The sequence below is a fragment of the Crinia signifera genome, chromosome 2 (genome assembly GCF_055691185.1).
Source record: "Crinia signifera chromosome 2, ASM5569118v1, whole genome shotgun sequence".
NCBI classification, from domain to species: domain Eukaryota; kingdom Metazoa; phylum Chordata; class Amphibia; order Anura; family Myobatrachidae; genus Crinia; species Crinia signifera.
The window spans coordinates 37,382,793-37,408,454 of NC_139218.1; the positions used below are offsets into that span (position 1 = coordinate 37,382,793).

Consider the following 25,662-nt stretch of genomic DNA (forward strand, 5'->3'; position numbering starts at 1 on the left):
GGGAGGTCAAATCCTTAAAACCTGGGACTATCCGTGGACATTAAATACAGTACCGTATGGCTTTGAAAATGTTTTGTTAATGACTAAAAGGCTTCTACAAACCATACAAACAGGATACACAATATAAGACAATCACACAAACAGACTTGTTTTTAGTTTTACCTTTAAAGTACAGTACCTACATGAAATTTGATTATACATAAAAAAAATAACACCTATATAATACAAATACAAATGACCAAAAATGAATAAGTTTCATTTGAGTAATTTTTTTTCCATTTTCCCAGCCTACAACTGAGCCGAATCCACACAACTCGCACAATACCCCTAATACAATGGCAAGGCAGATCTCTAAAGCAATAGTGGCCAGTTTATTGAATGAGCCGTATGTTCTAATGTGGTCGATCGTTTCTAATCACATCATAAACAAACCGAGATGCAAAATAACATGTGTCCGCCATTGTTTATCCAAAAATTTCCCTCTGTTTCCCCTTCCAGCAGACAACATGCCCTTTTTGTCTCCGAGCTAGCAGTTGCTAGGTGAGGAGCAATGATTTGGTTGCATCCCTTTCACTAACAAGAGCAATGAGTGTATTGAGGTAGAAAGAGGGACATCGCACAGTGTGAGCCATGAATTAGAAAGTTGAATCTATCTCCACTTTTTTTTTCCCCCGTCAAACACTTTTGTTTGCTGTGTGTCTGTTCTCTGGCGACTGCTTCTTTTCAACCCGTCCTTCTTTACTGCTTCAATAAAGACTGAAGCGCTAAGAGCCCACTCAGTAACACAATGCCCAAGGTTGAGTGTTATGCATTGGGAAACTTAGCAGCCTTGCACAATTTAATGAATAGTATCAGTCAACCACTGAAAAAACCCAAATGATTAATAATGCCTGCTATAGTGGTAAACAAAAAAATAAGTGGCACGCCCGCCCCCCTAAAAAAAAACTTTTATTTTGAGCAAAAGAAGTTTCAAAGCTCAGTCTAGTGTTTTGTTTCATCCTATTTACTAAGTGAATTCAACTAATTCATGCTCGGATTCTGCATCAAGTTGTCCCGTGACGGCCGCGATTGGCCTTTTGGCTCTGTTGCCTAGCAACATTTAATATATAGCCTAGTATATTTTTCAAGATATACAAATAGGTTTCATTTGCACCTAGAAAATATTATGGGTTAAGAAACCCAGCAGCAAATGCCATAGGGTGTAAGAATCAGAAAGTGAGAGATTTTGGGAGTTCTCCCATTATTATTTTTTTTGCCGCTTAAAAAAAAACAAAAAACAGAGAAAAACTCCCCCAAAATCTCTCACTTTTTGATTCTCACACCCTGGGACATTTGGCCCCTACATTGGACTGTGGGGTAAATTTAATAAAGCTTGGCCATAGTAACCAATCAGATCCTGTCTATCATTTCTCGATTTTATCCTAGAAAAGGATAGACAAATTGGAATCTGTTTCTATGGGCAACATCACCTCTTTTCATTTTTAGAAACTTTATTAAATATACCCCTGAATATAGCATCAAATTCTCTGTTTCTATCAAATAGGGTATAGGCTCTTATCTGCCATCAAACTGTGGGGGTTATTCTCGTCCACTTGCAAAGGCAAATTCACTCTCAGATGGACAATACCATGTGCACTGCAAGTGGGACTGATGTAACATGTGCAGAGAGAGTTAGATTTGGGTGAGTTATTTTGTTTCTGTGCAGGGTAAATACTGGCTGCTTCATTTTTACACTGCAATATAGATATCAGTTTGAAGTACAAACCCCACCCAAATCTAATTCTCTCTGCACATGTTACATCTGCCCCACCTGCAGTGCACATGGTTTTGTCCATCTGAGAGTGAAATTGCCTTTGCGAGTGAACTAGAATTATCCTCTGTTTGTTTCTGTTTCTAATAATTTCCGAATCATTGGTCTTTAAGATGATGTCATATAAAGTAAGCTCCACATTATCTCTCCATTGTTCGAGATTTCAAGGGCATAGTATAGTAATCCACCGTTTAATATAATTTCCAAGGGCGCATAGTTGCTGTGTACTTCCTGGCTCATCATGCATGGCATAGTCTTGTCAGACCTTGGGTTCCGTTAATGATGTGTTCTGTAAACTAAAATGTACAGTAAGTGAAAATTAAATAAATGAAAATTGCGTTTTACTTGGTATACTTACCTGCAATTAGTGGAGGGTGGCTCATTGTGGGTGGTTACATTCTATGCTTTAGTGATAAGGGAACGTATGGTGTGTGAGGGGCGGAGTTTGTCTAGTGGCCTTGACAAGTTACATCATTATCTTTTGGAAATTCTTTCCCTCCTTGACCAAATATGAATTCTATGCTTTAGTGCAGTGGTTCCCAAGCCTGGTCCTCAAGTACCCCCAACAGTGCACGTTTTCCAGGTCACCCAGCATGTGCACTCATTATTCAGACACATTTTAAAAGATCCACAGGTGGGGCTAATTATGTCAATTTTGATTCTGTGTTGAGAGCTGGAAAACATGCGCTTTTGGGGGTACTTGAGGACCAGGGTTGGGAACCACTGCTTTAGTGATAAGGGAGCCAATGGTGTGTGAGGGGCGGAGTTTGTGTAGTGGGCTTGACAAAGTACATCATTCTTCTTGTCTTTTGGAGATTCTTTCCCTCCTTGACCAAATATTAATTTTATTATGGTTGTTGTACTGTTGAAAAGAAGTTTATTTGTGAAGATGGAATTTGTACTGTAAATTAGGTGGGTACACTCTCTGCACATAGGATGTAGATTTGGACTGTTTTATCTTTACTGGGCATGCCTTGTGGATTATGGAAAGTGGAACACTACTAATTGAAGTAGTGTATGCAAATCACTGTCTTGTTTGTTTTCATTCATTTGTCCACCACCATAATAACAATAGATATCGAGATAGATTATATCAATTCGCTAACACCAACTCCACTACGTCTCGTTATTCATTCAGTAAAGTTTTAAGTATTTATTGAAGGGAGAGGATCTAATTGTAGTCTTCAACTATAATCATGGAGTTAAAAGGATGATCTAACTCCTTGATGGCTAACCTTGACACTCCAGCTGTTGTTAAACTACACATCCAAGCATGCTCTGCTTCAGTTTGGCTATTTGGCCATGCTAAATCTGATGCAGAGCATGCTGGGATGTGTAGTTCAACAACAGCTAGAGTGTCAAGGTTAGCCATCAAGGATCTAACTTATGACAGTGGTCCACAAACTATTGTAGCATAAGGAACCCATAAACAGCTATAGAACTTAATGAGAAGACTCTAACTTTACATTTCCCATCCCCGTCCAAAGATGGTCTACAAGTTTCTGGTACATTAGCTAAGAAGTTGCGGGATTATTACTACTATCTAGAATCCGAACAGTTTCTTCACTATGATAGGGTGTATCCTTTTCTTATTAGTCTTTCCTGGTAGGTTTTGTGATGTAGGCCATGCACCATTTTAGTTGCTCTTCTTTGTACAGTCTCTAATGTATTTATATCCTTCTGGAGATATGGCCTCCAGAACTGAACACAATACTCTAGGTGAGGTCGTACCAATGACCTATACAGTGGCATTATTACTTCTTTCTTTCTACTGCTGATACCTCTCCCTATGCAACCAAGCATCTGACTTGCCTTCTTCATTGCTTTGTTACATTGCCTACCCGCTTTTAAGTCCCCTGAAATAGTGACACCTAGACCCCTCTCTTCCTCAGTAGTTTCCATTATATTGCCATTTATACTATATTAAGTCTTTGGATTTTTGAGACCCAAGTGAATGATTTAGCATTTTTTGGCATTAAACTGTAGTTGCCATGCTCTTGACCATTCCTCTAATCTACCTAGATCCTCAATCATTTGTTTTACCCCTCCTGGTGTGTCTACCCTGTTGCATACCTTTGTGTCATCTGCAAAAAGGCACATTTTACCCTCAATTCCATTTGCAATATCACCAATAAAAATATTAAAAAGCACCGGTCCAAGTACAGATCCCTGGGGTACTCCACTTGTAACCTTTCCCTCCTTTGACTGTACTCCGTTTACTACAAATCTCTGTTTTCTGTCTTCTGTGATAAATAATTTAGTGGCAATTGAATAAGTGGAAAATGTATCAAACCATTATAGGGATAAATTAGAAGAGGATAAAGTACCGACCAATCAAGTCCTAACTGCCATGTTATAGGCTGTGTTTCAAAAAGGAAAGGAGCTGATTGGTGGAGGCATTGGTTAGTGTCAAATGCCATTGTAATGCATATATGCAAATTTTTCTGCCATTAGGCTTTGGACTGCATAACCGCTTGGCTCCCCTAGGTTGGACTTTGGCGATTTATGGAACCCTGCTTGAGGAACAGTGATTTATAGCATCCATGTGATTCTTCTTTTCATACAATATGTCCTTTAGTTTTCTTTCTTTTTTTCCAGAGCAAGGCCTTTTTACAACATTCCACCCGCTCTGTTATATGTCATTCTTAAACGTTATCAGACTAAGAGAGACTGTATCTTAACAAGATCTGTGAGGAAGAGTATTGGAGCACATTATTAGTGCCAGACAAACTCAATATTACTGGGGTGGTTTCTCCAGCTTCGTTTTCTTCTTTTCTGTGGGGGTCATTTGTCAAAGGTTAAATTGCAAGACAAATTGGAACCTTCTGCAATTTGTGAATCATTTATGTACAGTGATTGGAGAGATAATAGTGTACATTAGAGAATGCTGGTATCAAATGCAAGTTACTAAAAAAAAAAAGTCAAGAAGTTTACGTGTTTTATTTAATACTATATTGACTTACCATCAAATGAATCCATTTGCTGCCGTGTGGGCGGTCGTGCGTGCGAGGGGGGTGCGGCCGGCACTGCGCGGCATCTGATGGACTTGCAAGGCTGCGAATAAGCCAATTAGAATGAGGTCCTATATGAGGAATTAACCCTGTCTTTTACATGAGTCTGAAGACTCTCAGATACAGCATTTTTCTCTTTCATAGACCGGGACAAACTATGTATGTGATGGGAAATGTCATATATGCTGGGAAATACCAGCTCTATGCAGGTATAGGATATTCAGGCTGCCTGCCTATACAATTGTCCATCTTTAGGAACTCCATTACATTGCATCCCATCTACAGAAACCAAATACTTGGAAATGGTCCATCACTAACTGAATCAATTGTTCCATGTGTTTGTGCAGAAGCGTAAATGTTGTTTTCTCCGCTCTGCCTGTCTTTAGTGACTCTAGTATTATATACAAGTGTACGTGGATATGTGAAAGGACTGAGACATTTACAGTGGTCTTTGAGTAACCTGAGGGCTACTCAGATGTCTGATGGTCATACGGTTGATACGATGTTGTGTACTTGGACGCAAAGCAGATCACAGAAGCTTTGTAGTTGGCATCTTTTAACTCCAGACTCTGCGGATCTCCTGTAGAATTTGCACATTTTAGCACCGCTGTTGCGTTAAGTATAGAGACGCAGCAGCAACGCAATTAGCGTCCAACTCTGAATTGCCCCCTGTAACCAGAGCTGTCGTATGCACTGCAATTTGGATGGTCAATTCAGACATTTCATTTATTATCTCTGTAGATCAGTGGTTCCCAATCTGGGGTACTTGTACTCCTGGGGGTACACTGCAGATGGGTTGTGGTTACTTGAAAATAATATTGGTAATAGCGGAAGAAGAAGTCTCCTGATAGTGGATTGCCGTGGAGATGAACCACTTTGTGTCACTATCTGAAGCGTCATCGGCGTCTCCTCGTGCTTTTGCCCGACCAGCAATCCACTGGGAGCTTCCTGCGCTGCCCTCAGACATCAGTGATCTTCTGCCCAGCGCTGACACGGGTGGAGGAGCAGCAGCATTAATCGTAGAGGAGTTAGCAGTAACCCCGGAGACTGTACACAGCCAGCGGCCAGAAACCAGGGGACCCGATTCCTGACCGCACACTACTCCTCCGCTACTCCTTAATATAAGGACACACATACTGCTCACTACCACTCCACTCAAGTTCTGGGGATATTTACAATTAAGTGGAGGGGTACTCATAAATGAAAAAACTAATCAAAGTTAGGAAACCAATGCTCTACATAAATGATACCACTGTAAAACAATATTTCTTTGCTGGCAAACATTTCAAAATCCGCTTTAGTTTCAGTTGGGTAACCGTTTCCTTCTGGATGTAAGTAGAACATTACATTCTTTATGGGGGACCTGCATCTCTTCATGTGATACATCAAACAAGTCACAAAAAACTCATTTATCATCCTCTCTTTTGAACTAGAACATTCTGCAGGTTTTTATGCAATCCTTGGATTTGAGATAGAACGCTACAGAAGGAGGGGCTGAAGGTGTGTAATGTGTATCACAGAGTCACACTGAGGCAAATATTCCACATACGGATCTATCACCAGATAATAGATTATACCCCTGACATCATTTCATGACACTCACTTTCACAATATTAACAAGTTGGGGTTATGGAGAAACCCACTTTGTGCTCGTCCCTGGTTTAGTCTACGTTGTGCTGTTATAGGTGTATACAGTACAATATGCATAGGGTCTGATTCAGCACTGCTTTCTGTAACATGCAGGGGGGGGGGGCTGTGTCCCCTTTATCAATGTCGGCAAGCGGGGTGGGGGTGGGGGGGTCTGCAAAAGCCAAACAGGACATAATGCTGCTTTTCCACTTTATACCACTGGGGGGAAAAAAGCAAATGTAGATGAGCCCCAAAGCAGTTAGTAAGAGATACTATACTTGGTAAAGTGCTGGGAAATGGTGCTGATGATACAATGTAACTGTATCTATCTCCCTCTCATTCCTTTTTCCCAAAATGTAACAGTGTAATGTGGGCTAGGTGACATGAGGGAGATTGCTAGACTAATGAGGGAGAGAGGGAGATTGCTGCTATGTCAGGGAGACTCCTGCAGAATGCAGGAGGGAAGGTAACTATGATGTAACAGTGTAATGTGGGCTAGGTGACATGAGGGAGATTGCTAGACTAATGAGGGAGAGAGGGAGATTGCTGCTATTTCAGGGAGACTCCTGCAGAATGCAGGAGGGGAGGTAACTATGATGTAACAGTGTAATGTGGGCTAGGTGACATGAGGGAGATTGCTAGACTAATGAGGGAGAGAGGGAGATTGCTGCTATTTCAGGGAGACTCCTGCAGAATGCAGGAGGGGAGGCAGCTATGCCATAGTGCTGTGCTAGAAATGAGAAATAAGGGGTTTGTGACCTCCAATTGCCGCTGCCTCATGCAGGATATGTCAGATGCGGCTATGATCTGATCTGAGAGATAAAACATGTTTTACACAACAAAGAGGTTGGATCCACATCTGCTACTGGGTTATTGTGACTTTTGTTTATGTGTCCTCACAGTACACCACTATCCAGCAGCAGATGTTTATATACTGTGTGCCTCCCTTCTAAAAGAAACATTTCACTTTTGCGGTGTGTACTGTGACAGTATTGTGAGTTCCTGCCACGGTCTGTGCACCTCTGGCTGCATCAGATTATAGCTGCTGCTCCCATTATTGTCAGTTTTAGAAATCCTGTACTACATAGTGTCCTACTTCAGCCAGTTCAGTGAGGCAAGGTGGGCGGAGCCACTGACAGGGCGGGATGGGGGCGGGGTGGACAGCGGATCACCAGTGTGGGGGCATGAACAGCGCAATTGCAACTTTGTGGCCCCGCCATGCAATACCGGTATTTCAGGCATTGCGCGGGGGGTGGGGGGCTGGACTACAGTGATGCGATTTGCGTCATTTGCTCCCACGGACTCCCCGCTGCGGGGGTGGGGGGTTGTGTCGCAGGAGGTTGCCCGGATTCCAGGAGGCTTGCCTGCCTTTCCGGGGGGTCTGGGAGGTTTACCCGATTTCCTGGACCGTCCCAGCCATTTCAGGAGGAAAGGAAGCCCAGGACTTATGTTCCGGCTGCACGTCTTGTGCAACTTGGTGGCGGCTACTGACATCAGCTGCCCGCTCCGAGCATGTGACATCAGCAGCCTGTCCGGAGCAGGCAGGGAAACTGCCCCTCGTTTCTATGGGCGCGCCCACCATTTCTGTGGGCGGCCGCCCATGAAAGACCGGTTGTCCACCCGCGGAACACCCCTTGCCTGTGATCAGGCAGCGAGCACCCTGGAAAATGAAAATGATTACAGGCTGTGTTTGAAAAAAGTCAGTAAGGAGCTGATTGGCTGGACGTTTATCTCTCTTTATCACCCTTGGATTTATCTCTTGTTAAGGCTTCATACATCTGCCCCATTATTCCATCTCTACAGAGAGGTGATGTGTAGTTGTTATATATATATATATATATATATATATATATATATATATATATATATATATATATATATATATATATGTATATATATATATATATATATATATATATATATATAGTATATATGCTATATGTACACTCTCCCCATATACATAGGCCCTGACCAAGCATTAGGCTCCTAGCCCAGTGCCTAGGGTGGCTAAAAACCTTTTCTCTTTGCACATTACATGGGCCTAGCTTTTTATCTTATACAGCAAAGAAAAATAATGATCTGCACTCCAAACATGAGGAACAGTGCAGGAGAAGTGTTGGAGGCAGGAATGTGAGGTGAGTATCAGATGGGAGGAGAGAAGGTTTTTGCAAACCAAGCTGATGGGTGGAGGGGTAGTTGGAGGTAGAAGAGGTCGGAGATGTAGAGGGAACAGGACAAAAGATGGAGCTTTGAGTTGGAATTGGGTTCTATAACTGATAGGAAGCCATAAGAGTAATTGGCAGAGGGGTGAGAACAGTCATGTTACAGCACTAAGGATGGGATGATGAGGAGAGAGGTGGGTGATGGGGATGCCAAGGAGAAGACAGTTGCATTAGTACAAAATGATAAGTGAGAGTGGCATGGTGAATGTGGAAGGATCCTATCCTGGCAATGGGTTTGATACGAAATCCCGGCGGTCGAAATCCCGACAAGGGGGGGCGTGGATCGCCCCACCTTGCGGGCTCGATACGCTCGCCACGCAGTGGGCCTGGTGCCTCGCTATGCTCGGCACACTAATTTAAGAGGGAGAAAGTGGCGGGATTTCGACGGTCGGGATTCCGGCATCAGGATTTTCAACGGCGGGATTCTGACCGCCAGGACTATGACTGCATCCCGTGGCAATATTCCAGAGATGGAATTATCAGTAGAGTAAAAGGGATGTTATTGGAGGAATAAAGAAGAGGTAGACGTCTACAGTGGATTGAGGTACGGAGGGGGAGGTAAGGAAAACTTGAGAGGGGCCGCAGACAGAGTTTGGTTTCGAACACACTCAAGAATAGCTCAAGAATTATTGGGACATCCAGGAGATGTCAGATATCGTAGGATCACTAAACCTAATTAAGGTACTTTATGTCAATAAATATATATGTTTCAGGTGCTAAAATGCTCAAAATTACAGAGTTTTGCTGCATAGGTCTTACAGGCGGAAACTGTTTGGAACATCTGTACAAAAGATGGAGCAAGTAAACCTCCGGTCATTGGACTGGTGGCACAACATTCATGTTCATTCAGTCTGCAGTTGAATTAACTCAGCCCTGACTTTCACACGATCTATAACAGGCCATCTCTCAATACTAATAGTAGAAGGCTTAGATCATTCCGAACAATTGTTCTTCCTTTCATTTTTTCAGTAAAGCAATAACAGTTATTATTGCCGCGCAAACAGAAATCCTTTCCGCTTTCAGAATTAGCCTTTATTTTCCCTAAATAATTCAAATGTGATTAAAATAAATTCCTTTGTCCTACATCTAGCGGGGAGACGGAACAACACGTTGAAAGAACTGAGGGCTAAAGGGGAGGTGAGACTAATCAAGGATAAAAGTGAAGCCGTGTCTCATTATTCATCTCCAAATGACAGATAGCAGAAAGCTGCAATGTTTCGATAAATGAATCTTGTAGACTTGTACAGTCCAGCAGCCGGATCCTTGTGAATTGGAACACAGGGCTGAACTGAGCTCCCATAATGGAAATGCTAATTCCGGCATGATTAATATCTTGTTCCTTTTTTTTTGTCAACATGCATATTAAATAACTTTCTTTAGCGTTTAATTGTTACTTGCGGTTCCGGTATCCTCCTGGGAAAACCCGGGAAAAAGTAGAACTTCAACAATCTGATTGGAATTATTTTTCATGGGTTTCTTTTAAATTTATTTTGTCTTTTTTTTTTGTATTTGATCATTTTTTATGCCGTTTCCCAATCAGTTTAATTACATGAAACTTGGCTTCTGCGGTAGCTGTTTTGAATGATTCGAATGGTAATGTCGAGGTAACAAAGGAGAGTGTACAAGTGTAAGAGGGCTTACAACGGTTTTTGGGGCGATTAGCAAATTAATGGTCACTTGACACAAGGTGATGTGACAACGCATTTTATTGGTTTCTAAGTGGTTCAAGCTAAAGTGGGGATTTCTGCTGTATGACTGCGCTCCAGAAGTGTTTCTGCTTAACCATATTTTCAATGCAAAACATAGATGGTAACTGCTTGCCTGGAAGCTTGCAATTAGAAACGTGCAGGGAGGAAAGATTGCTTCAACCGTTCGGCAATATTTAAAAAAAATTGCAATCTAGAAAAAATATATAGTTTATTTATATAATAATAATAATAATAATAATAATAATAATTATTATTATTATTATTATTATTATAATTATTGATATATATATATATATATATATATATATATATATGGATAAAGTTTATATGGTAAGTATATAGTGTTCATTCTAGCTATCTTTGAAAACCCATGCAGTTCCTCTTCCCTGCCTGGGGTGTCGCTGTCTGCTGTTGTGCTTCAAGCCCAGTGTGGTCTGTATATCAGCACTGATATGGAAACCAGACCTGTGCTAGAAACACTACAACAGACAGCGACACCCCAGGCAGGGAAGAGGAACTGCATGGGTTTTCAAAGACAGCGGCTGCTAGAATGAACAGTAAATTCATGAATGTAAAGTATATTTACATTGCAGTTATGCAATTAGTTATAATCCCACAATTGTAATAGGTTATTATTATTATTATTATTATTATTATTATTATTATTATTATTATTATTATTATAATCCTTGATTTGTAAGGTACCACAGTGCACTGGGAATAAGAGAACATTCATAAAACAGGGACATACAGTATAAGGTAACAGCAAAGATATGAAAACACTGCAGAGTAAATTTACTAAAGCTTCTAAAACTGAAAAGAGGTGGTGTTGCCCATAGCAACCAATACGATTCTAAAAATGATAGACATAATCTAATTTGTCGCTATGGACAACATCATTTGGTACTTGTGTAGTTTCACGGCGCCACCACGCGCACAGTCTGTAACAGAAACTTGGCAGCCTGCCAGAGGCTCTGTTTAACTGTGCGCGTGCCGCTCTAGCTCTGTCTGACTGTGCTCGTGCCGCTCTAGCTCTACGTTAACAGCGTAGCAGCCGGCCAGCAGCAGCAGCGCACTGCCCAGGCGCTGACAGGTCACTGTGGTACTTGTAGTTCCACAGTGAAATAGGCAGCGCCTGGGCACCGCTGACAACGGGGGGCATGATAAAGTGGACACCCCGGCACACCGATGACGTGCCGGGGCTTCTAAACTACACACCCCGGCACACCGCTCTAGGCGCTATGTATACGCTAGATTCAGACACTAATGCGTCTGAATGTAGAGTCCCTGCTAGCCGCTAAGAAGCGGGGAAGTGTGGATTTAGACGCTAAAGCGTCTGAATCCAGGCGCCTTGCAAGCCGCTAAGGTGGTGGGGCATCTAAATTCAGACGCTAAAGCGTCTGGATTTAGTTGGGTGTAGGGGTACATCTAAATTTAGAGGCTAAAGCATCTAAATTTAGCTGGGTCTAGGGGTACACTATTAAAACCTGTGCACAATGGCACTAGTCGACGCAACAGCTGTCGACCTTGTAAATTCCACTATCCACGGCAACCCGAAGCGTGGCGAGCGCAGCTAGCCCCGCTAGGGGCGGCAGTACGCGTCCTACGACCTTTTCATACCCCCACTATCCACGTCGGCGTGGAGTTGAGAATAGAAAGTGTGGCGAGCGCAGCGAGCCACCGAGCCCGAAGCGTGGCGAGCGCAGCGTGCCCCACGAGGGGACGCGGATACCTTCACAGGTATCCGCGTCCCCTCGCGGGCTTCACAGGTGTCCGCGTCCCCTCGCTGGGGGCTCGCTGCGCTCGGCACGCTTCGGGCTTGGTGGCTCGCTGCGCTCGCCACACTATTCTATTCTCAACTCCACGCCGACATGGATAGTGGGGGTATGAAAAAGTCGGAGGACGCGTACCGCCGCCCCTCGCGGGGCTCGCTGAGCTTGCCACGCTTCGGGTTGGTGTGGATAGTGGAATTTACAAGGTCGACAGCTGTTACGTCGACTAGTGCCATTGTGCACAGGTTTAGGAGTGTTTTGCACAGTGCACCTCTATGTACCCCTACACCCTACCAAATTCAGACGCATTAGCGTCTGAATCCTGCATCTCAATTGTAGCGTGTACATTATGCTATGCTGATAGCGTAGCGCTGCAATGAGAACAGCTAGAGTGGCACGCGCACACGCTACGCTGGTAACGTAGCGCTGAGAACAGCTAGGAGAACAGCTAGAGCGGCACGCGCACAGAGTCTGGCAGGCTGCCAAGTTCCTAACAGACTGTGGCGCCGTGAAATTACACAAGTACCCATCATTTCTTTTAAGCTTTACCCCTGCAGATGTGGGTAGTGTAGGCTAATTTAAGTTAAAGTGAAGGACTTTCAGTGATTCTCAAACTCAAACTCAAAACTAGGATGCCTCAGGGTACTTGCAGGGGTGCCCTGGTTTGGTGATCCAGGATCAGTTCAAATGATGTACGGTCAATGTCAAATAAAATAACCAGTGCTTGTGGCTTCCAATTATAAAATATGTAGACAAACATAAGTGAATCCTGTCCCTTAACCTAGGGATGACACATTTTACCTCATTTTAATCTTTTTGGAATATCTCACTTTTGGCATAGTGATGTCATGATATACTAAAGCCATGATTCGGAATCGTTTGGAAAGCACTGGTCTAAAGACTTGGAGGCTTTGGAAGATTATGAATGATCATGGTAGGAAGATCCATGTGTAGTCAATGGACTATATAAATGAATGAAGATCTTCACCAAATCCCTGATATATCCCCTACTGATCCGCACCCTTCAGGCTGACATTGTTATACCAGTGCAGTGCAGCAACATCTGAGCCAGGAGGATGGTACCGTTTGACAGGATCTGACCTGTGAGAGGGGCCCATCGTGGCCCTCGGCCAACCGATGAGGGTGGGATGTCCCCCTTTGCAGCACATGGTATGCAGAATATTTAGCATTTTTTTATATTTAACCACACCCCTAGGAGGCGTATTGCATGATCCAAGGAAACTGTGAAAGTGGCTCAGTCCTTGGCCTCACCACGCCTGGGAAAAGCCTTTCGAATTATACCAATGCGATCACAGGAACCTTTCTGCCCATTATTTATATACCAATCTTGCAGACAAAGGGCCTGATTCAGACCCTGAACACACATCTGCGAATTCCTACAGCGGCCAATTATCGATACACTGCGCATGCGTATGACCTGTAGTCAGCATGCGCAAGGCCATCCTGCAACTTTTTCTAAACACACAGCGTTCGCAAGTTGATTGACATGAAGTAGGCGTGTGGGGGCGGAAACACACCGTTTAGCGGGAGTGTTAAGAAAAATGCAGACATGCCTAGAAAAACGCTGGGAGTGTCCGGGAAAAGGCTAGGTGTGTCGGAGCATTTTTGAGTAGTTTTGTGAGGCCGGATATGCCTCTATCCATCGCAGTGCCGAGTAAGTCTATGGACACATGGCGCCTGTCATGAGTTGTGCCCAGTGTAAAAATCATTCGATGATGAGCCTGTTACGATGGTTTTTGGACATTTTCATACAGCTTCGAATGGATGTGTTGCTGTACACTTCTACACACAGGATGCGGTCAAAATCCCAACTGGGTCAAAATACCGACAAGGACAAAATCTCGACAAAGTCAAAATCCCGACATTTAAAATCCCGACAAGGAAAGAGGGGCAGATTTATTAAGCTTGGAGAAGAGATAAACTGGAGATAAAGCGGAGAAAAGGTAAAAGGAGATAAAGCACCAGCCAATCAGCTGTGTTTGAAAAAGACAGTTGGGAGTTGATTGGCCGGTGCATTATCTCCTTTTACCTTTTCTCCGCTTTATCTCCCGTTTATCTCTTCTCCAAGCTTAATAAATCTGCCCCAGAATCCCGAAACAGTCAACATGACTTTCGGTCAACAGGTCGCGAGGTCGACATGGGCTTTTTCGCTGTTTTTTGACCTGACATGTGCCGACAGGCGGTATTTCATGCCCTACCATCCACTAGGGCATGGTGGGAGAATACAATAGTGTGCCGAGTCTTAACTGAACGCTGGTTGCTGCAAATTTAATCAGGTCCATTGTAAAAATTCAATATTTGTGAATGTCTGATTATGGCTGGAAAATAGGTTTTGGTTTATATTGCCAAAATAACAGTAGTAATAATAATAATAATAATGATAGCAATAATTATGCTAATTACGTGCACATGTTAGACCCATCTGATACCAACCAAAGGCAGCAAATTAACGCCGAACAAAGAATGCCAGTGCTTCAAGGCCAAGGCCAAGAAGGACTCTGTGCGGTGCAGGATTCTGCCATACTCCATTGAATAGACAATGCATTCAGCTCCCGTTCTTTATTTTTACCCCCTTTCTTTCAAAGCAATATTATCACAAGTGTCCATATGACAAATGAGCCCTTTGTGTTATCTCCGTCTAGGTCTCCATTGCCTGCGCTTTTGCTCCTGGCATCTCCGGTATCGCTGTAATTGAAATGAACCAATTAATGAGTAGCAAAATGGCTCTCCATAGCCTCCATGTTTTGTAACACGGAGGGCAGCAATCTAAGTCATGTACGGGAATAAATGCATTCTGTAGGCCACTGCGAGGGCACGATTAGCCTCACCGTAGAAGACAATTGCACAGGCATCTGCTTTGTTAATTTTGAGAGAAAATTTACCAGATGGAGGCTGAAGATTTAAGCGATTAGAAGGTAGTAGATAGGAATACAAATTGGATTAAAAGAAATTAGATTGATATAAATCGAATTGAGTCACAACAGTTTGTGTTGCTCGTACCAAGGGCCAGTGGATTATGGGAGAGGCAGATGCTTCAATGAGATAGGAATTAATGTGGCTTTGACAGTCCATCTGGGAAGGTCTGAATATCGAGTACGTCCCTAATCTCTCTCTCCATTTATCAATGCCATAATGTTAATTAGTACTTCATTCATTAAGTTACTTACAGAGGGAAAGAAATCTCAACCTCGGTATCGCTCTGCTCGAGAATTTGCTTGACTGCCAAGAAATGAAAATCACTCTTTCGGCGAGCTCTGAGTTGACTGCAGTTATGGAGCGCTGTCATTTCCTCCGAGCCCGCGACCATCCTGGAAAGGCTATTGCTTTTTCTTTGGCAATGTATTCACCATCATAAATTGTTAGGAATTTGACAGCTTGCCTTGATCTCTAAATCACATTATGCTAGTGGTACAAGGACTAAGTTGGGTTTATGCAATTGTAATCCTGGAACAGAACGTTGCTTGTTTTATGACTTTCACATTAAAGATGGCAGAGTCGCATTTCCCTCCCTTCCTGACTGCAGAACTGTTTGTATTCAGAAAGCTTTATTTAATCAGTGGCAAAAAAAAACCCGCTGGTTTATTTTAAATGTGCTTTTGTACAAATGTTCAGATAAACACATGTGGGGGCGAATTATTCCGTGCAGGGAAAGTTATTTTTTTTATTTATAGTTTCACAAAATGAACAAAATGGGTGCAGAATTGTTTTGTTGAAATGCAATTTCCGATGTGCAGGGGTATTTACTGTTAGCAACATATTCTTATACCATAACAACCCAGTAATAGCTTTCATGGTTTTAATGCAGAGTATTTATAAATAATACCAGGTGTCTCATTGGCTGCTATAAGTTACTGCTAGTGTACTGTACACCTATAATGAACTAAGGTGGTAATTCAGCACCGATCACACGGGGCTGAATTCGACCCCGTTCCAACCCCAGGAGTGAGTGGCTGATGCCTGCCAGGGGGCAGGCGGCTGACATCACATGACGTCAGGGCCCGCCCCCTCTTTGACAGACACCAATGGAAATAATAGTCAGTTCAGATTGATTGGCTGGTTATTTATCACTCTCCATTTTATCACTTTGTGACGATTCATACATCTGGACCTAAGTATCTTAAGAAGGCACCCCTTTTGATTGATTCAGAATCAAGAAATATAGAATCAGATCATATTTTTTAAATTTCTCCAGGAGAGGACCAGAGAGGAGTTGCAACCGGTCGGTTCAAGGGGCAGGACCAAGTAATTAACCTCCAACCCCTTTGAGGTACAATGACAGGATTCGTGGCTCTGTGTAGTAGAGGGTGGGGTGAAAATGACACAGTTTCACATCATTAAGCCCCACCCCTCTGCTCTGAGCTAATAATCCCTGTTTTATTTCTACATCCTGCCCGCTTCACTAGGAAGTGGACGGGATGCAGGAGATCCGCCTGCACTTCTGGACGTGCAGGGGACTAGCCCAAAAATAGGGAGTCTCCCGAAGCTTTTGTTAGGGAAGGCAATCAGGAACTACTCTTAATGCTGTGTTATCCCCCCCCCCCCCCCCCCTTCCACACACACACACACACACACACACAAATAATAATAATAATTACATATTTTCGACAGAAACATTTTGTGGCATGAAAAAAACATAGACTTAGGGCCTTATTTTGGTTCATTCTTTCTGACAAAATCCTTCTTAGATGGGCACTGCAGGGGGGGCAGCTGTAACATGTGCAGAGAGAATTAGATTTGGGTGAGTAATTTTGTTTCTGTGCAGGGAAAATACTGACTGCTTTATTTTTACACTGCAATATAGATCTCACTTTGAAGTAAAACCCCACCCAAATCTAATTCTCTCTGCACAAGTAACACCTGCCCCACCTGCAGTGCACATGGTTTTGCCCATCTAAGAAGGATTTTGTCAGAAAGAATGAACCAAAATAAGGCCCTTAGTGACATCACAGAAGCAGATATCATATCTCCTACCAGACTTTCAGACTTTTATGTTGCCAATGGTGTAATCATACCAGCCCTACCCCAGTGCACACTGATTAGCTCCCAGGACTCTACAGTAGCTTACTTTACTGGATGTCCAGAAGCTATACCCAAATTCCAGGAGACTGTGACAGTCTGCCACATACTCATCCCATTTTGTTTATAAATGCCAGTAAAAGTGACGCAGTCCACCCCTATAATGGAGCACACTGCATCAACTTTTGCGGCAGTGAGAGCAGGATTCCCCTGTTTAAGCATATCACCATACCTCCCAACCGGAGAGACAGAATTCTCTATTCATGGACTTCCCTCCTAATTTAGGATTACCATCACCTAGGTTGAAATGCCTTTCCTATCAATTGAACTGTTTAAACCAGGTGATGACAATCCTAAATTAAGAGGGAAGTTAAGGAACAGAGCATCATGTCCCTCTTGGGATGTGTCACAACAGTTGAACATGCATCCAGTCCAGGTTTTGGTTGAAGTCAGGAATGAACTGCAGCCAGTTAATTGCCTTTAAGAACAAGGATGATGCTTCTGATGCTGGATAAGCTGGCCAGACAGTAGACTGGGAGTCTGAGGTTACGTTAGGAGCCATTGGAAGGATTTTATAAATAATACAAATAAAATAACCTGCTGTTTTATTTATTTTTACCCTTTCTATGTGATCATTTTCACAATATAAACTCCAATTTATATGAAGAAAAAAAAAACTGAGATAAAAACGGGATACCCCAAACGCAAAAAAAAACTGAGATAAACACGGGATACCCCAAACACATAATAAACGTTTTTTTCCTAATATAAGTTTGCTGTTTTATTTACTGTACTTAATGTAAAATAATTGGGAAAATCCCATTTTAAAGTGCCTCTAACAGCACTGCCTTTCCGTACTGCCTTTCTTACTCTTTGATTTAAGGGTTCCGGTGTTACCATCTCAGATGCTTATTATTTTGTATAAGATGACATGAAGAAACATTCTGAAGCCTATACCCATTCATTCTTGAGCGTTTTCCGTGTGGACGTTCATTAAATCACAGCTTTATCTAGGTCACAGAATAATAAAGTGAGTTGTTGCAGTGTTGCAGCCACAGCGCGTCATGCTGATAGCTGTGGAGAGCACTAAATTTAGAACTTATTCTTCTTACATAGCTTCATTATGTCTAAAGGAATGACTAATAAGGTTGTTAAACAAGTTCCAGTTAAAGCAGATTTAAAAACACAAATCATTCGAAACAACTGAGAATAGAGAACCCATTAGTTGTACAGAATGCTGCAGGTTTTCAGGAAAAAGATTGCATGATAAGAACATGATAACTAAGAGATGATTATCTATCTATCTATCTATCTATCTATCTATCTATCTATCTATCTATCTATCTTTTTGGTTGTATTCTCTGGTCAGATAATATACCTTTGCCCTTCCTTTTATCGACATTCAAACATTTTATCTGCTTCTGATCACTATTTGCTCCATTGAAAGTCTTTGGACTGCAGGAAATTAAAACTAGGGATCGGAATTAAAAAATGCTCAATCCCGGGATTCCCGGGATCGGCATTCCTAATAATAAAATCGCCCCCGTCCTCTACATTAACTTACTTGGAGGAGCAGCACAGGCGGCAGTATTGCGGCGGAACAGTCAGGAGGAGAAGGCCAGCAGGTGTTACGCTGGGCACATGTGACATTTTATGTGCCACTGGGAGCAGTCATCACGATGCGGCGGGTTCCGGTGTTGGAGGTGCGGCCTGTACAGCGTGACCTATGACCTAGTCATGCTGCGCAGGCCACACTCCAGGGTCAGGAACAGCCAGACACATGCCCGGCATTTGACTATGCATGCGCAGTCTAATCCCGAAATCCCGGGATCCCGCCGATCCAGACCACAGTTAGCCTAGTTCCTTGTTATAGGGAGCACCATTCTGATCTCTCTACTTCCTACAGCCCTCATGGCCACAGAAAGGGGGGGGGGGGGTGATGCTAAATTCCAGCTTGTTGTATGGGCCCGGGCTTGCCCCCTCTTACCTGTCTGCAGTACCCTCTCTCCCCAAGGATTACGGGACAGAAGATAGTATACCCCTCCGCAAGTTTCAACCAATTGGATAAGTAATCACCCAGTTCTCTTTTGGATACGTAATTAATTGGGGTATCAGGCTCTAACAATGAATGGGGTGTGGCTTAATGAAATAAGGGTGTTTTTGGGGGGCTGATATGCTTGCACTTTCTCCATCTGTCTCGCATGTAGTTTTTGCTTACTCTGCCAGAGGTTAGGAATACATTCTACGAATCTGGAACCCTTTCACAAGTTGTTGAAACAAGTGTGTGCTGTAAGATAAAGCTTCCCTACATGTTTTTACAATGTATGGCACAATATACCCTCTGCGTGCAGTTTCTATATAGATCCCCCCCCCCCCCCCTCTTCCCCTGTATTCCTCTGGACTAAGAACTTTTCCAGCTACAGTATACAAACCTATCCATTCTCTGACAAGTCCATTACCTCAACGTATTTCTTTAACGCATTGTTTATATGTATTAATTAAAAGAGAACCTCATTGTGTAGCTTACCAGGAAATATATGCAGCATGTGTAAATGTACTCTTTGTTGAAGATGGAAAGCTTCGAGCAAGTGAAGTGTTGGCACGGGTCCACACTTGGACACCCAGAAGGCATGGAGTCTTACTGTAGATGTACCAGCTAGAGAGGCAGGACACCATCCGGTAATCTGACATGAGAAATCGCCTGAGTGTTTTACAGGGAGAGAGAGAGATAGAGGGAGAGGGAGAGAGAGAGAGGATGCATTGGAAAGGGAGAGTAACATACGGCAATTTGTATACAGAGTTTACTGGAGGGAAATGCGGGGCCCTTGATGTGCAGTGAGTATGCTAAATGAAGAAGATCCTTGAATCATTATTCAATCAGCTATACAACTTTTGAACAGTAGCAGATGCCGAGCTGGAATAATTGTTGCTGTGAATTCATTATTATTAAATTCTGATTGCGGATTGCGGCCTCCGTAAGAGATACAGATTGTGTCCATCAATAACGAGCCGAGGTGTGAAGACCATATGGAAGTTCATTCTAAAGTTTATGCTGTTAAGTCTAATTTATCCAAATAAATAATCCGTGTGTCTGTCGGGAATCCATCGCTCGATGCTCATTGGTTCTCGGAACCATAGATACCGAACTAGAAAGAATGAAATGGATGAATACATCTTCCACCTGTCCGTGCCCCAGCACATATGTTGGGCTTGAAAGTACTCCCCATTGCCAACATAGTAAAAAGCATCTATTGGGTGAGGTGAACCGATATCTGGGCCTAACCGTTTCCCTACCTCAGTGATGCCCTAATGATGCTACTAGATCAAGTCACCTGATGGGAAAACATTGGTCTAGACCAGTGGCGTCAGACTCATGGCCCTCCAGCTGTTGTGGAACTACACGTCCCAACATGCCCTGCCACTGTTTTAGCAATCCACTGTATAAAATCTGTGGAAGGGCATACTGGGACGTGTAGTTCCACAACAGCTGGAGGGCCATGAGTTTGACACCACTGGTCTAGACCATAAAATAACTGCAGTGTAATTAATACCCACTATCACAACTCCCAACATTTCTAAGCACTGAAGCGAGAGGTTGGGGCAGCCTAGCAACTTTGTAAGCACATGGACCTTCTAAGCTGGCAATTCTATTGAAGATGGGATGTTGCCCATAGCAACCAATTATATTCTATGGGGGTTATTCTGATTCACACCTTCTGGCAAATCCCGTCTCAAATGGACAAAACCATGTGCACTGCAGGTGGGGTAGATGTTACTTGTGCAGAGAGAGTTAGATTTGGGTGGGGTTTTACTTCAAAGTGAGATCTATATTGCAGTGTAAAAATAAAGCAGTCAGTATTTTCCAGTTACAGAAACAAAATAACGCATCCAAATCGAATTCTCTCTGCACATTTACATCTGCCCCCCTGCAGTGCACATGGTTTTGTCCATTTAAGAAGGAATTTGCCCGAAGGAGTGAACCAGAATAAGCCCCAATGTGCCAACGTTTCTATGCCTTCATCAGGGTACCCGGATGCAATAAGGGCATTGAAATGTTGTATCAATATCCCTGCATGTGAGTCCTGCCACTGACTGGTTTTGATGTGTATGATGTATATGTGAGGGCCGCCTGACTGTATGTATGTATGTAAATAGATAGATAGATAGATAGATAGATAGATAGATAGATAGATAGATAGATAGATAGATAGATATGATCAGCTAATGTTTCATGTGCTTTTCTGCATAGTCCGGTGCGCTTTAAATACAAATATATTTTTCGATTCCTCGAGGATAAAGCCGTTCTCATCCCTTTCCAGTATCTTTTACCCTAACAAAATGTACCTTACGTGATGCTACTGATGTCCCTAATGTATTTTATATTTCTGACATTTAAAATCTCTTCGTAATTCTGTGGCATTATCTATACCACGGCTAAAAGTGTATTCCTTTTAGGATGGAAGAACCAAATTGTAGCATTATGGATATCCATTTGGCGTTCAATTTATTATTTAGTCATACTGCCTTTTACACCGTGTGACAGCTAGGAAATGGAAATTTAAAGAGACACTCAATTATTTTAAAGAGAAAAGCTACTATCAATTCAAAAGAGGAGCATTACCATTTAAATGGAGGTGAGGAAGTGGGGAAGCGCTGAACTGAGGTGAATATCGTATCTACTAGGCTGGTGAACTGGTAAATACCCCCACTTTCAATTATGCCACACCATTGGAAATGCATCTGCTCTGGCTCAGTACATTGACTACACGTCCTTTATACCTCAGTCTGAGCGGTGGAATGTCTCCACTCTCATTGTGCTGTTCTGGGTGGCTTCAAATAAGCAACTTGGAAATGTGTAAAACCCAGGAATGTTTGATACGGGTCAAATCTCCTTTTTGGTGTTTTAAGCAGCAACTGTATCGAAACAGTTGGATTGATTTTATGGAAAGTTTGCATTAGAGAAGTGTCTTTAATTCTAATAGGAGTTCACAGAATGCCGGCTCTGATTAATCACTGGGGGTGCAATGGTAATAATAGAATTGGTTTTCCTATTACACGGAATGAGCCTATAGCTACAAAGTTGGAACAAGTAAAAGAGGTTTAATACTGTTTCTTAGAAAAGGCAGCAGGTAATAAAAGTAACATATTATTAAAGTATGCTGCAAGTAAACGCCAGGTTCTGTAAAGCATGATCCAATATGAAAAGCTTTATTACACATACAGTACTGCACATACAGTACAGTAATCATACCTCACAATTGTCCTGAGGAACATACAGATGTGTCCACACACATCTGTCCTCCGAACAGGGCCTGGTTAGGGATAGCCATCGTTGCCATTGCCATCGATGGTTGCCATTGATGGCAATTCTGCAACTGGCCATCGATTATGCTAAACTATGCAATGGATGACCATCGATATTTTTACACATCGATTGTCTTCCATTTTGTCTGATTGATTGGCCTGTGGGCCAATCAAAACATGGGGGCGGGGCTTCACGGACGTCGGGGCGGAGCTATGTTACATTGGCACAGCCTTCTGGCAGTCACCTTAAGAACTTTACCCCCTCACAGAACATCGGGACAGTTGATAGCTACAGGGGGGTGCTATAGGGACAACTGTCCCGGGCCACATCGTTCTGACAGAGGGTAGGGCCCAGGCAGCTCTATCCTCAGCACCCCAACTGTCCCCTTCACTTGTCGTCTACACTGCAGACAGTGGAAGTACCACTAAGCCATGGCCTGCCGCACTCCCGCCCCCTCATTCAACAGCGGCAGCAGGCCGCGGTTATTATATGCAGCCCGCCCCGCCGCACGCAACATATTGTAATACAAAGTGCAGTAATTAAAAGCGAAGTCTGGAGGGGCGGAGTTATCATACTATACAATGTCCAGCAGGAATAGTCAGCTAGTAGCGGTGGTGGTTTTCCCTGTAGTACAGTCACTATAGATACATGCAGGAGAGTGAGGTAAAATATGTACCCCATGTTCAATTAAAGAGAATGCAAAATAAAAAAAAATAAAAAAAAAATGGTACTTGTTTCCTAGCACGGCGCCCATCGCATCGCATACCATAAGGCATACGATGGTATGCGATGCGATGGCAGCCGATGTTTTACAATTTTAAATTGTATAACATCGCATTGTATGCCATATACAATGGTATACGATTTAAAATTGTATGAGCACCCTAATGGGTGCTCACAATGTTAAAAGCACCCCCACGCCACCCGTACTATCAACGCGAACCCGAAGCGTGGCGAGCGCAGCGAGCCCACGAGGGGAGGCGGTACGCGTCCTCTGACTTTTTCATACCCCCACCATCCACGTCGGCGTAGAGTTGATTTTATATAGTGTGGCGAGCGGACGCGGAATACATGTAAAGTAATACGCGGGCGCTCGCCACGCTTCGGGCTTGGTGGCTCGCTGCACTCGGCACACTACAGTATGTATAATCAACTCCACGCCGACGTGGATAGTGGGGGGTATGAAAAGGTCGGAGGACGTGTACCGCCGCCCCTCGTGGGCTCGCTACGCTCGTCACGCTTCAGGTTGGCGTTGATAGTGGGGGTGGCGTGGGGGTGCATTTAACATTGTAAGCACCCATTAGGGTGCTTATACAATTAAAAATCAGATAGGGGGGCCATTTACCATTGAAAAAACCCATTAGGGTGCTTATACAATTTAAAATCGCATCGCATTGCATCGCATCGCATGCGGGCATATGGCATACGATGCGATACAATGCATACAATGCCATACGACTGAATATCGTGGGCGCCGTGCTAGGAAACAAGTACCAAATAATTATATGTATATTTTTTTACATTATTTAATTTCCATTGCATACATTAATGTTATGCAGAAGGATGTCATGAATTTTTAAATAAAAAGGCAGTGTCGGAGTATTATTGATGACAGATGGCAGACTACAGCAAGTTCTGCTTTGCAGGGAATCTTGCAGCCAGCAATAATTAGAGCAAGTTATGGTCCCCTAGGCTGGCCTTCCTGGACCTGTATAACAGCTGGGTTGTTTCCTATTCTTGATATAGGGTAAGGAGACTTGTTGGAGACTTAGTTAACCGTATTAATTGGGTAGTTGGGTTATTGTTGCTTGGTAACCTGTTTGAGGATTGGTCTGGAACTCAGAGCCTGTGTGGTGGGAAGAAGAGGCACTCACCATATAACAACCATCTGTTTAGCCAAATAAACAAGGAACGGTAGGGTAGTACCTGATATTTTCATGCATTGCTGCTTTACTTCTAGTGTTCCGTGTTTATTTGACTGAACAGATGGTTGTTAGACGGTGAATGCTTCTCCTTCCTACCTTACAGGCTCTGAGTCCCGTCCCAGTCCTCAAACAGTTTACTGAGCAACAATAACTCGCTAGCCAATTAGCCGAGCCCATTGAGTTCCCAGCACGAACATTGAGAAATGTACATTGCAATAAGAGATCGGGGAAATTTCTAAAACCGTTCCGCAAAATGTTCCACATTTGGCTGAAATATTTGCCAGAGGGATTTTAACTTAAGTGTTTCCGGTCTTACTCCAACTGCACCACACAGCAGAGTTAATGGACTGGCTACTAAGATATATTAGTAGACTCTTGGGGAGGATAACATACCAGCCAATCAGCTTTTGGGGAAATTGAATAGGATGATAGCTTCAGAAAGTGAGAGATTTGGTAAGAAATCTCCAGGTTTTTTTAAAGTGGCAATCATTTACACTGCAAAACCAGTTTGATTTTGCAGTGTAAATGATTGCCGCTTTAAAAAAAAAAAAAAACCTGGAGATTTCTTACCAAATCTCCCACTTTCTGAATCTCTCATCCTATTAAATTTCACCCAAAATCTCTTTACAGTGTTACTTTATCTCTCTCCAAGCTTTGATACACCCGCCCTTCACCCTTCCATTTATGAAATGGAAAAGTTGAAATACAGTATAATGCATAATGGCAAAGCAGAAGGGGAACTCAAACGTTGGACCGGATGTAATGAAGTCTGAGTTTAACAGACGTTATTTTAAAGGGGCACACCATGCCTTGTAAAGGATTGCCCCTTTAAAAAACAGTCTGAGTTTGTACGGCATCCCGAACGACCATCAGATTTGGACTTTATTATGTTGTACAGGATTGAGTACTTCTGACTGAAACCTTGATACATGGGAAATGCCACATTGAAAAGTCTTCAACACATTATAAATGGCATATTAGCCCGGACCTGTGGCCCAACTTGCCAGTGGTTTCCTTAATTTGAAATGTCTCTATGTATATAATAAATAAACAAGAATACATTGTATATGATAATTCGGAAGTAACATATTTTGCTATAGGTGCGAAAAAGGAAGTTATGTGCAGGGGAGGCTCCAGAGGAGCGGCTGCAGCACAGTTCAATTTTCAAATAGGGGAACCCACCAACTACCACTCCAAACTGACTCACTGGCAGTTGGTGTTGTTCCCCTATTTGAATTTTGG

General features: G+C 42.9%; 1 protein-coding gene across 8 annotated transcripts in view; it reads left to right on the forward strand.

Annotated features, from left to right (window-relative positions):
- Window positions 1-25,662, forward strand: part of ROBO2 (roundabout guidance receptor 2) — a 901,650-nt gene that overhangs the window by 515,369 nt on the left and 360,619 nt on the right. The gene's annotated exons all lie outside the window — the stretch shown is intronic.